The following is a 10,876-nucleotide window of genomic DNA, read 5'->3' as shown; positions in this document are numbered from 1 at the left end:
GTCACACAGCTAGTAAGGGAATCAAGATTCAAACCCATGCCCCTGTCTTCCCAGAAACAGCCCAGATGGGGTGAGGAAGCCCTTCTCTTTTAATTCTCTTCCTAGGGAAGAGAACCACCATTTCTTCCCACCAAGCTCTGTGCCAAAAATGTCACACAGGTTTATCAACTATCCTTATATTCCAGTTGGGGAAATTGAAGCTCAGACCTTCCCAAGGTCATGGGTGGTTGTTTGCAAGGGCTGGGGTGAATGGCAGTGTTCCCTCTTTTCCACTTGCCCTCACCTACAGGAACAATGCCCATTTATCCTGGAACCTCCAGTGCCCAGCCCAGGACCTGGCATCCTGGGGTCAAGGAATGAACGAATGAATGAGCTAGCTAGTACTAGAGGAGCTCCAGGCTTGGGGTACACACCAGCCCTTGCACCTCTCTGCCGACTCCTTGTCCCTGTCCCTTGCTCACCCACCTGCCCTGGCTGGGTGACCTCTCACCTCTGCTCATGACCCCAGATGACCCTAAAGGCTTCTGACTGGGGACCAAATCCATCATTCCCGAGTGGTCTGTCCCAACCCTGGCTCCCCCCATCCATCTCCTCACCACAGCTAGAGGGAAGAGGGTAGTACTGGGATGGAGGGGGGAGGATCCCACTCCAGGAAATGCTTGGCCCCACTGAAGTCCTCCCCAGTGTTTCCCCCATTACCTCCCAGCAGGCTCTCCCCACCCACAAAACCATTTGGTCAAATACCTTGGAACCCAACATATGATGGCAAAGCAGTGGATTCTGGCTGAAGGCTGCAGGGTGTGAAGACACCTGCCTAATACCCAACCCTCCCTCTTTGCCTCCCAGAAGCCCCAGGGTGGAGACCCCCAGAGACCCTCAAGAAAGCCATGGTGCAAAACTCTTCCCTGGGGGTCAGACCTAGGTTTGAGTTCCTGCTCACCCACTGGCTTGCTGTGTGACCTGGAGCCAGTGCCGCCCCTTCTCTGGACCTCACTCTTTCCATCTGTAACATGGGAGGGCTGAACTCAGCGGCTTTCAAACCTTTCATCATTGGAACAGTGAAGAGCATTGTGGGTTTGGTTTTATTTTTTTGTTTCCAAATTAAATCATACACTGAGCTCCAAGAGGAAAAAGAGATGAAATTGAGTGTTCTCTGGTTGAAATTGGTGACCCCAGAGCTCTATCTTTTTCAGCTCCCTCTGCCCACCCCCACCACTTACTAGTGGTCCCTCAGGACCACTTTCTAAAACCCTAAGGTTCCTAGAAAGATTTTGAAAACATAGGAATAGATATTTTTTCAATCATTCTATTATGAAACATTTCAAACCTACAGCAAAGTCGAAGGACATTTACAGTAGACCCTCAAATATCCACCATGTAGATTTTACCATTCATGTTTTACGGTAGTTCCCTTATCAAATAAGGGCAACCTCACAGCTCAGCAAGATGCCATGACTCAGAGAGGACTGTGCTGGCTGAAGGGGTGGTTCTGAGTCTTTCCCAGACCTCACAAGCTCCCAATGGCTGCTGTAACAAATAGACCCCAGCATCTTAGTGGCATACCTCAACAGAGGTTCATTTCTCGCCTAACAGTTCAGAGCCTGTGTTGTTGCTCAACAGGTGGGCAGCTTTCCTTCACAAGCGATTTAGGGATCCAGGTGCCTTTGGCCCTGCCCTGACCCGGAAAGGTTGTCTGCCTGCCTTAGGGCAGAAGAGAAAGCTTAGAGGAAAAGGCACATTCACATCTCACGTTATGCGTGCTCACATTTCATTGGCAGAAGCTACTGATTCAGTCACGCCTGGAAGAGTCATCCCAGCTACATGTGCTCACTGGGCTCTGTTTCCCAGCGTCATTTCACCCAGGGAAAGGGTTGTGAATTTCTGCAATGGGGTAGCTATCTTCACCATATACTGGGTGGCTGGAAGTTCCCCTCACTGTCCCCTCAGCCATCCTAAATCATCCTAGCCATCCCGTCTCCAGCTACCCCATGTGAGGCCAGCTCTCCAGGGGAGTTTAACCGTGCTCAGCAAATATGTATTGAGTTCCTATTGAATACCTGCGCTCTAGTAAAGTGACTTGCCTAAGGTCACACAGCTAGTGGTAGAACTGGGATTTGAACCCAAATATCAAGTTGGTTTTAGAAAAGGCAGAGGAACCAGAGATCAAATTGCCAACATCCCCTGGATCATGGAAAAAGCAAGAGAGCTCCAGAAAAACATCTATTTCTGCTTTATTGACTATGCCAAAGCCTTTGACTGTGTGGATGGATCACAATAAACTGTGGAAAATTCTGAGAGAGATGGGAATACCAGACCACCTGACCTGCCTCTTGAGAAATCTGTATGCAGGTCAGGAAGCAACAGTTAGAACTGGACATGGAACAACAGACTGGTTCCAAATAGGAAAATGAGTACGTCAAGGCTGTATATTGTCACCCTGCTTATTTAACTTCTATGCAGAGTACATCATGAGAAACGCTGGGCTGGAAGAAACACAAGCTGGAATCAAGATTGCCGGGGGAAATATCAATAACCTCAAATAATACAGATGACACCACCCTTAGGGCAGAAAGTGAGGAAGAACTAAAGAGCCTCTTGATGAAAGTGAAAGAGGAGAGTGAAAAAGTTGGCTTAAAGCTCAACATTCAGAAAACAAAGATCATGGCATCTGTTCCCATCACTTCATGGCAAATAGATGGGGAAACAGTGGAAACTGTGTCAGACTTTATTTTTGGGGGCTCCAAAATCACTGCAGATTGTGATTGCAGCCATGAAATTAAAAGAAGCTTACTCCTTGGAAGATAAGTTATGACCAACCTAGACAGCATATTGAAAAGCAGAGACATTACTTTGCCGACTAAGGTCCGTCTAGTCAAGGCTATGGTTTTCCCAGTGGTCACATATGGATGTGAGAGTTGGACTGTGAAGAAAGCTGAGTGCCGAAGAATTGATGCTTTTGAACTGTGGTGTTGGAGAAGACTCTTGAGAGTCCCTTGGACTGCAAGGAGATCCAACCAGTCCATTCTGAAGGAGATCAGCCCTGGGATTTCTTTGGAGGGAATGATGCTAAAGCTGAAACTCCAGTACTTTGGCCACCTCATGCGAAGAGTTGATTCATTGGAAAAGACTCTGATGCTGGGAGGGACTGGGGACAGGAGGAGAAGGGGACAACCGAGGATGAGATGGCTGGATGGCATCACGGACTCGATGGACATGAATCTGAGTGAACTCCGGGAGTTGGTGATGAACAGGGAGGCCTGGCGTGCTGCGATTCATGGGGTCGGAAAGAGTGGGACAAGACTGAGCGACTGAACTGAACTGAAATGCTTTCATATATTAACTCATTGAAACCTCAGGGAAACCTCATAACCATTAGGTTAAGCTGTTACTAATTATCATTATGCTTATTTTAAGACCAAGGTTCAGAAAGGGAAAGTGAATAGCCCACAGTCACACAGCTAGTAAGGGAATCAAGATTCAAACCCATGCCCCTGTCTTCCCAGAAACAGCCCAGATGGGGTGAGGAAGCCCTTCTCTTTTAATTCTCTTCCTAGGGAAGAGAACCACCATTTCTTCCCACCAAGCTCTGTGCCAAAAATGTCACACAGGTTTATCAACTATCCTTATATTCCAGTTGGGGAAATTGAAGCTCAGACCTTCCCAAGGTCATGGGTGGTTGTTTGCAAGGGCTGGGGTGAATGGCAGTGTTCCCTCTTTTCCACTTGCCCTCACCTACAGGAACAATGCCCATTTATCCTGGAACCTCCAGTGCCCAGCCCAGGACCTGGCATCCTGGGGTCAAGGAATGAACGAATGAATGAGCTAGCTAGTACTAGAGGAGCTCCAGGCTTGGGGTACACACCAGCCCTTGCACCTCTCTGCCGACTCCTTGTCCCTGTCCCTTGCTCACCCACCTGCCCTGGCTGGGTGACCTCTCACCTCTGCTCATGACCCCAGATGACCCTAAAGGCTTCTGACTGGGGACCAAATCCATCATTCCCGAGTGGTCTGTCCCAACCCTGGCTCCCCCCATCCATCTCCTCACCACAGCTAGAGGGAAGAGGGTAGTACTGGGATGGAGGGGGGAGGATCCCACTCCAGGAAATGCTTGGCCCCACTGAAGTCCTCCCCAGTGTTTCCCCCATTACCTCCCAGCAGGCTCTCCCCACCCACAAAACCATTTGGTCAAATACCTTGGAACCCAACATATGATGGCAAAGCAGTGGATTCTGGCTGAAGGCTGCAGGGTGTGAAGACACCTGCCTAATACCCAACCCTCCCTCTTTGCCTCCCAGAAGCCCCAGGGTGGAGACCCCCAGAGACCCTCAAGAAAGCCATGGTGCAAAACTCTTCCCTGGGGGTCAGACCTAGGTTTGAGTTCCTGCTCACCCACTGGCTTGCTGTGTGACCTGGAGCCAGTGCCGCCCCTTCTCTGGACCTCACTCTTTCCATCTGTAACATGGGAGGGCTGAACTCAGCGGCTTTCAAACCTTTCATCATTGGAACAGTGAAGAGCATTGTGGGTTTGGTTTTATTTTTTTGTTTCCAAATTAAATCATACACTGAGCTCCAAGAGGAAAAAGAGATGAAATTGAGTGTTCTCTGGTTGAAATTGGTGACCCCAGAGCTCTATCTTTTTCAGCTCCCTCTGCCCACCCCCACCACTTACTAGTGGTCCCTCAGGACCACTTTCTAAAACCCTAAGGTTCCTAGAAAGATTTTGAAAACATAGGAATAGATATTTTTTCAATCATTCTATTATGAAACATTTCAAACCTACAGCAAAGTCGAAGGACATTTACAGTAGACCCTCAAATATCCACCATGTAGATTTTACCATTCATGTTTTACGGTAGTTCCCTTATCAAATAAGGGCAACCTCACAGCTCAGCAAGATGCCATGACTCAGAGAGGACTGTGCTGGCTGAAGGGGTGGTTCTGAGTCTTTCCCAGACCTCACAAGCTCCCAATGGCTGCTGTAACAAATAGACCCCAGCATCTTAGTGGCATACCTCAACAGAGGTTCATTTCTCGCCTAACAGTTCAGAGCCTGTGTTGTTGCTCAACAGGTGGGCAGCTTTCCTTCACAAGCGATTTAGGGATCCAGGTGCCTTTGGCCCTGCCCTGACCCGGAAAGGTTGTCTGCCTGCCTTAGGGCAGAAGAGAAAGCTTAGAGGAAAAGGCACATTCACATCTCACGTTATGCGTGCTCACATTTCATTGGCAGAAGCTACTGATTCAGTCACGCCTGGAAGAGTCATCCCAGCTACATGTGCTCACTGGGCTCTGTTTCCCAGCGTCATTTCACCCAGGGAAAGGGTTGTGAATTTCTGCAATGGGGTAGCTATCTTCACCATATACTGGGTGGCTGGAAGTTCCCCTCACTGTCCCCTCAGCCATCCTAAATCATCCTAGCCATCCCGTCTCCAGCTACCCCATGTGAGGCCAGCTCTCCAGGGGAGTTTAACCGTGCTCAGCAAATATGTATTGAGTTCCTATTGAATACCTGCGCTCTAGTAAAGTGACTTGCCTAAGGTCACACAGCTAGTGGTAGAACTGGGATTTGAACCCAAATATCAAGTTGGTTTTAGAAAAGGCAGAGGAACCAGAGATCAAATTGCCAACATCCCCTGGATCATGGAAAAAGCAAGAGAGCTCCAGAAAAACATCTATTTCTGCTTTATTGACTATGCCAAAGCCTTTGACTGTGTGGATGGATCACAATAAACTGTGGAAAATTCTGAGAGAGATGGGAATACCAGACCACCTGACCTGCCTCTTGAGAAATCTGTATGCAGGTCAGGAAGCAACAGTTAGAACTGGACATGGAACAACAGACTGGTTCCAAATAGGAAAATGAGTACGTCAAGGCTGTATATTGTCACCCTGCTTATTTAACTTCTATGCAGAGTACATCATGAGAAACGCTGGGCTGGAAGAAACACAAGCTGGAATCAAGATTGCCGGGGGAAATATCAATAACCTCAAATAATACAGATGACACCACCCTTAGGGCAGAAAGTGAGGAAGAACTAAAGAGCCTCTTGATGAAAGTGAAAGAGGAGAGTGAAAAAGTTGGCTTAAAGCTCAACATTCAGAAAACAAAGATCATGGCATCTGTTCCCATCACTTCATGGCAAATAGATGGGGAAACAGTGGAAACTGTGTCAGACTTTATTTTTGGGGGCTCCAAAATCACTGCAGATTGTGATTGCAGCCATGAAATTAAAAGAAGCTTACTCCTTGGAAGATAAGTTATGACCAACCTAGACAGCATATTGAAAAGCAGAGACATTACTTTGCCGACTAAGGTCCGTCTAGTCAAGGCTATGGTTTTCCCAGTGGTCACATATGGATGTGAGAGTTGGACTGTGAAGAAAGCTGAGTGCCGAAGAATTGATGCTTTTGAACTGTGGTGTTGGAGAAGACTCTTGAGAGTCCCTTGGACTGCAAGGAGATCCAACCAGTCCATTCTGAAGGAGATCAGCCCTGGGATTTCTTTGGAGGGAATGATGCTAAAGCTGAAACTCCAGTACTTTGGCCACCTCATGCGAAGAGTTGATTCATTGGAAAAGACTCTGATGCTGGGAGGGACTGGGGACAGGAGGAGAAGGGGACAACCGAGGATGAGATGGCTGGATGGCATCACGGACTCGATGGACATGAATCTGAGTGAACTCCGGGAGTTGGTGATGAACAGGGAGGCCTGGCGTGCTGCGATTCATGGGGTCGGAAAGAGTGGGACAAGACTGAGCGACTGAACTGAACTGAAATGCTTTCATATATTAACTCATTGAAACCTCAGGGAAACCTCATAACCATTAGGTTAAGCTGTTACTAATTATCATTATGCTTATTTTAAGACCAAGGTTCAGAAAGGGAAAGTGAATAGCCCACAGTCACACAGCTAGTAAGGGAATCAAGATTCAAACCCATGCCCCTGTCTTCCCAGAAACAGCCCAGATGGGGTGAGGAAGCCCTTCTCTTTTAATTCTCTTCCTAGGGAAGAGAACCACCATTTCTTCCCACCAAGCTCTGTGCCAAAAATGTCACACAGGTTTATCAACTATCCTTATATTCCAGTTGGGGAAATTGAAGCTCAGACCTTCCCAAGGTCATGGGTGGTTGTTTGCAAGGGCTGGGGTGAATGGCAGTGTTCCCTCTTTTCCACTTGCCCTCACCTACAGGAACAATGCCCATTTATCCTGGAACCTCCAGTGCCCAGCCCAGGACCTGGCATCCTGGGGTCAAGGAATGAACGAATGAATGAGCTAGCTAGTACTAGAGGAGCTCCAGGCTTGGGGTACACACCAGCCCTTGCACCTCTCTGCCGACTCCTTGTCCCTGTCCCTTGCTCACCCACCTGCCCTGGCTGGGTGACCTCTCACCTCTGCTCATGACCCCAGATGACCCTAAAGGCTTCTGACTGGGGACCAAATCCATCATTCCCGAGTGGTCTGTCCCAACCCTGGCTCCCCCCATCCATCTCCTCACCACAGCTAGAGGGAAGAGGGTAGTACTGGGATGGAGGGGGGAGGATCCCACTCCAGGAAATGCTTGGCCCCACTGAAGTCCTCCCCAGTGTTTCCCCCATTACCTCCCAGCAGGCTCTCCCCACCCACAAAACCATTTGGTCAAATACCTTGGAACCCAACATATGATGGCAAAGCAGTGGATTCTGGCTGAAGGCTGCAGGGTGTGAAGACACCTGCCTAATACCCAACCCTCCCTCTTTGCCTCCCAGAAGCCCCAGGGTGGAGACCCCCAGAGACCCTCAAGAAAGCCATGGTGCAAAACTCTTCCCTGGGGGTCAGACCTAGGTTTGAGTTCCTGCTCACCCACTGGCTTGCTGTGTGACCTGGAGCCAGTGCCGCCCCTTCTCTGGACCTCACTCTTTCCATCTGTAACATGGGAGGGCTGAACTCAGCGGCTTTCAAACCTTTCATCATTGGAACAGTGAAGAGCATTGTGGGTTTGGTTTTATTTTTTTGTTTCCAAATTAAATCATACACTGAGCTCCAAGAGGAAAAAGAGATGAAATTGAGTGTTCTCTGGTTGAAATTGGTGACCCCAGAGCTCTATCTTTTTCAGCTCCCTCTGCCCACCCCCACCACTTACTAGTGGTCCCTCAGGACCACTTTCTAAAACCCTAAGGTTCCTAGAAAGATTTTGAAAACATAGGAATAGATATTTTTTCAATCATTCTATTATGAAACATTTCAAACCTACAGCAAAGTCGAAGGACATTTACAGTAGACCCTCAAATATCCACCATGTAGATTTTACCATTCATGTTTTACGGTAGTTCCCTTATCAAATAAGGGCAACCTCACAGCTCAGCAAGATGCCATGACTCAGAGAGGACTGTGCTGGCTGAAGGGGTGGTTCTGAGTCTTTCCCAGACCTCACAAGCTCCCAATGGCTGCTGTAACAAATAGACCCCAGCATCTTAGTGGCATACCTCAACAGAGGTTCATTTCTCGCCTAACAGTTCAGAGCCTGTGTTGTTGCTCAACAGGTGGGCAGCTTTCCTTCACAAGCGATTTAGGGATCCAGGTGCCTTTGGCCCTGCCCTGACCCGGAAAGGTTGTCTGCCTGCCTTAGGGCAGAAGAGAAAGCTTAGAGGAAAAGGCACATTCACATCTCACGTTATGCGTGCTCACATTTCATTGGCAGAAGCTACTGATTCAGTCACGCCTGGAAGAGTCATCCCAGCTACATGTGCTCACTGGGCTCTGTTTCCCAGCGTCATTTCACCCAGGGAAAGGGTTGTGAATTTCTGCAATGGGGTAGCTATCTTCACCATATACTGGGTGGCTGGAAGTTCCCCTCACTGTCCCCTCAGCCATCCTAAATCATCCTAGCCATCCCGTCTCCAGCTACCCCATGTGAGGCCAGCTCTCCAGGGGAGTTTAACCGTGCTCAGCAAATATGTATTGAGTTCCTATTGAATACCTGCGCTCTAGTAAAGTGACTTGCCTAAGGTCACACAGCTAGTGGTAGAACTGGGATTTGAACCCAAATATCAAGTTGGTTTTAGAAAAGGCAGAGGAACCAGAGATCAAATTGCCAACATCCCCTGGATCATGGAAAAAGCAAGAGAGCTCCAGAAAAACATCTATTTCTGCTTTATTGACTATGCCAAAGCCTTTGACTGTGTGGATGGATCACAATAAACTGTGGAAAATTCTGAGAGAGATGGGAATACCAGACCACCTGACCTGCCTCTTGAGAAATCTGTATGCAGGTCAGGAAGCAACAGTTAGAACTGGACATGGAACAACAGACTGGTTCCAAATAGGAAAATGAGTACGTCAAGGCTGTATATTGTCACCCTGCTTATTTAACTTCTATGCAGAGTACATCATGAGAAACGCTGGGCTGGAAGAAACACAAGCTGGAATCAAGATTGCCGGGGGAAATATCAATAACCTCAAATAATACAGATGACACCACCCTTAGGGCAGAAAGTGAGGAAGAACTAAAGAGCCTCTTGATGAAAGTGAAAGAGGAGAGTGAAAAAGTTGGCTTAAAGCTCAACATTCAGAAAACAAAGATCATGGCATCTGTTCCCATCACTTCATGGCAAATAGATGGGGAAACAGTGGAAACTGTGTCAGACTTTATTTTTGGGGGCTCCAAAATCACTGCAGATTGTGATTGCAGCCATGAAATTAAAAGAAGCTTACTCCTTGGAAGATAAGTTATGACCAACCTAGACAGCATATTGAAAAGCAGAGACATTACTTTGCCGACTAAGGTCCGTCTAGTCAAGGCTATGGTTTTCCCAGTGGTCACATATGGATGTGAGAGTTGGACTGTGAAGAAAGCTGAGTGCCGAAGAATTGATGCTTTTGAACTGTGGTGTTGGAGAAGACTCTTGAGAGTCCCTTGGACTGCAAGGAGATCCAACCAGTCCATTCTGAAGGAGATCAGCCCTGGGATTTCTTTGGAGGGAATGATGCTAAAGCTGAAACTCCAGTACTTTGGCCACCTCATGCGAAGAGTTGATTCATTGGAAAAGACTCTGATGCTGGGAGGGACTGGGGACAGGAGGAGAAGGGGACAACCGAGGATGAGATGGCTGGATGGCATCACGGACTCGATGGACATGAATCTGAGTGAACTCCGGGAGTTGGTGATGAACAGGGAGGCCTGGCGTGCTGCGATTCATGGGGTCGGAAAGAGTGGGACAAGACTGAGCGACTGAACTGAACTGAAATGCTTTCATATATTAACTCATTGAAACCTCAGGGAAACCTCATAACCATTAGGTTAAGCTGTTACTAATTATCATTATGCTTATTTTAAGACCAAGGTTCAGAAAGGGAAAGTGAATAGCCCACAGTCACACAGCTAGTAAGGGAATCAAGATTCAAACCCATGCCCCTGTCTTCCCAGAAACAGCCCAGATGGGGTGAGGAAGCCCTTCTCTTTTAATTCTCTTCCTAGGGAAGAGAACCACCATTTCTTCCCACCAAGCTCTGTGCCAAAAATGTCACACAGGTTTATCAACTATCCTTATATTCCAGTTGGGGAAATTGAAGCTCAGACCTTCCCAAGGTCATGGGTGGTTGTTTGCAAGGGCTGGGGTGAATGGCAGTGTTCCCTCTTTTCCACTTGCCCTCACCTACAGGAACAATGCCCATTTATCCTGGAACCTCCAGTGCCCAGCCCAGGACCTGGCATCCTGGGGTCAAGGAATGAACGAATGAATGAGCTAGCTAGTACTAGAGGAGCTCCAGGCTTGGGGTACACACCAGCCCTTGCACCTCTCTGCCGACTCCTTGTCCCTGTCCCTTGCTCACCCACCTGCCCTGGCTGGGTGACCTCTCACCTCTGCTCATGACCCCAGATGACCCTAAAGGCTTCTGAC

This window comes from Budorcas taxicolor, chromosome 17 (genome assembly GCF_023091745.1).
Source record: "Budorcas taxicolor isolate Tak-1 chromosome 17, Takin1.1, whole genome shotgun sequence".
Classification (NCBI taxonomy): Eukaryota; Metazoa; Chordata; class Mammalia; order Artiodactyla; family Bovidae; genus Budorcas; species Budorcas taxicolor.
The sequence above is the reverse complement of the archived record's forward strand: the minus strand, read 5'-3'. Positions refer to the sequence as shown.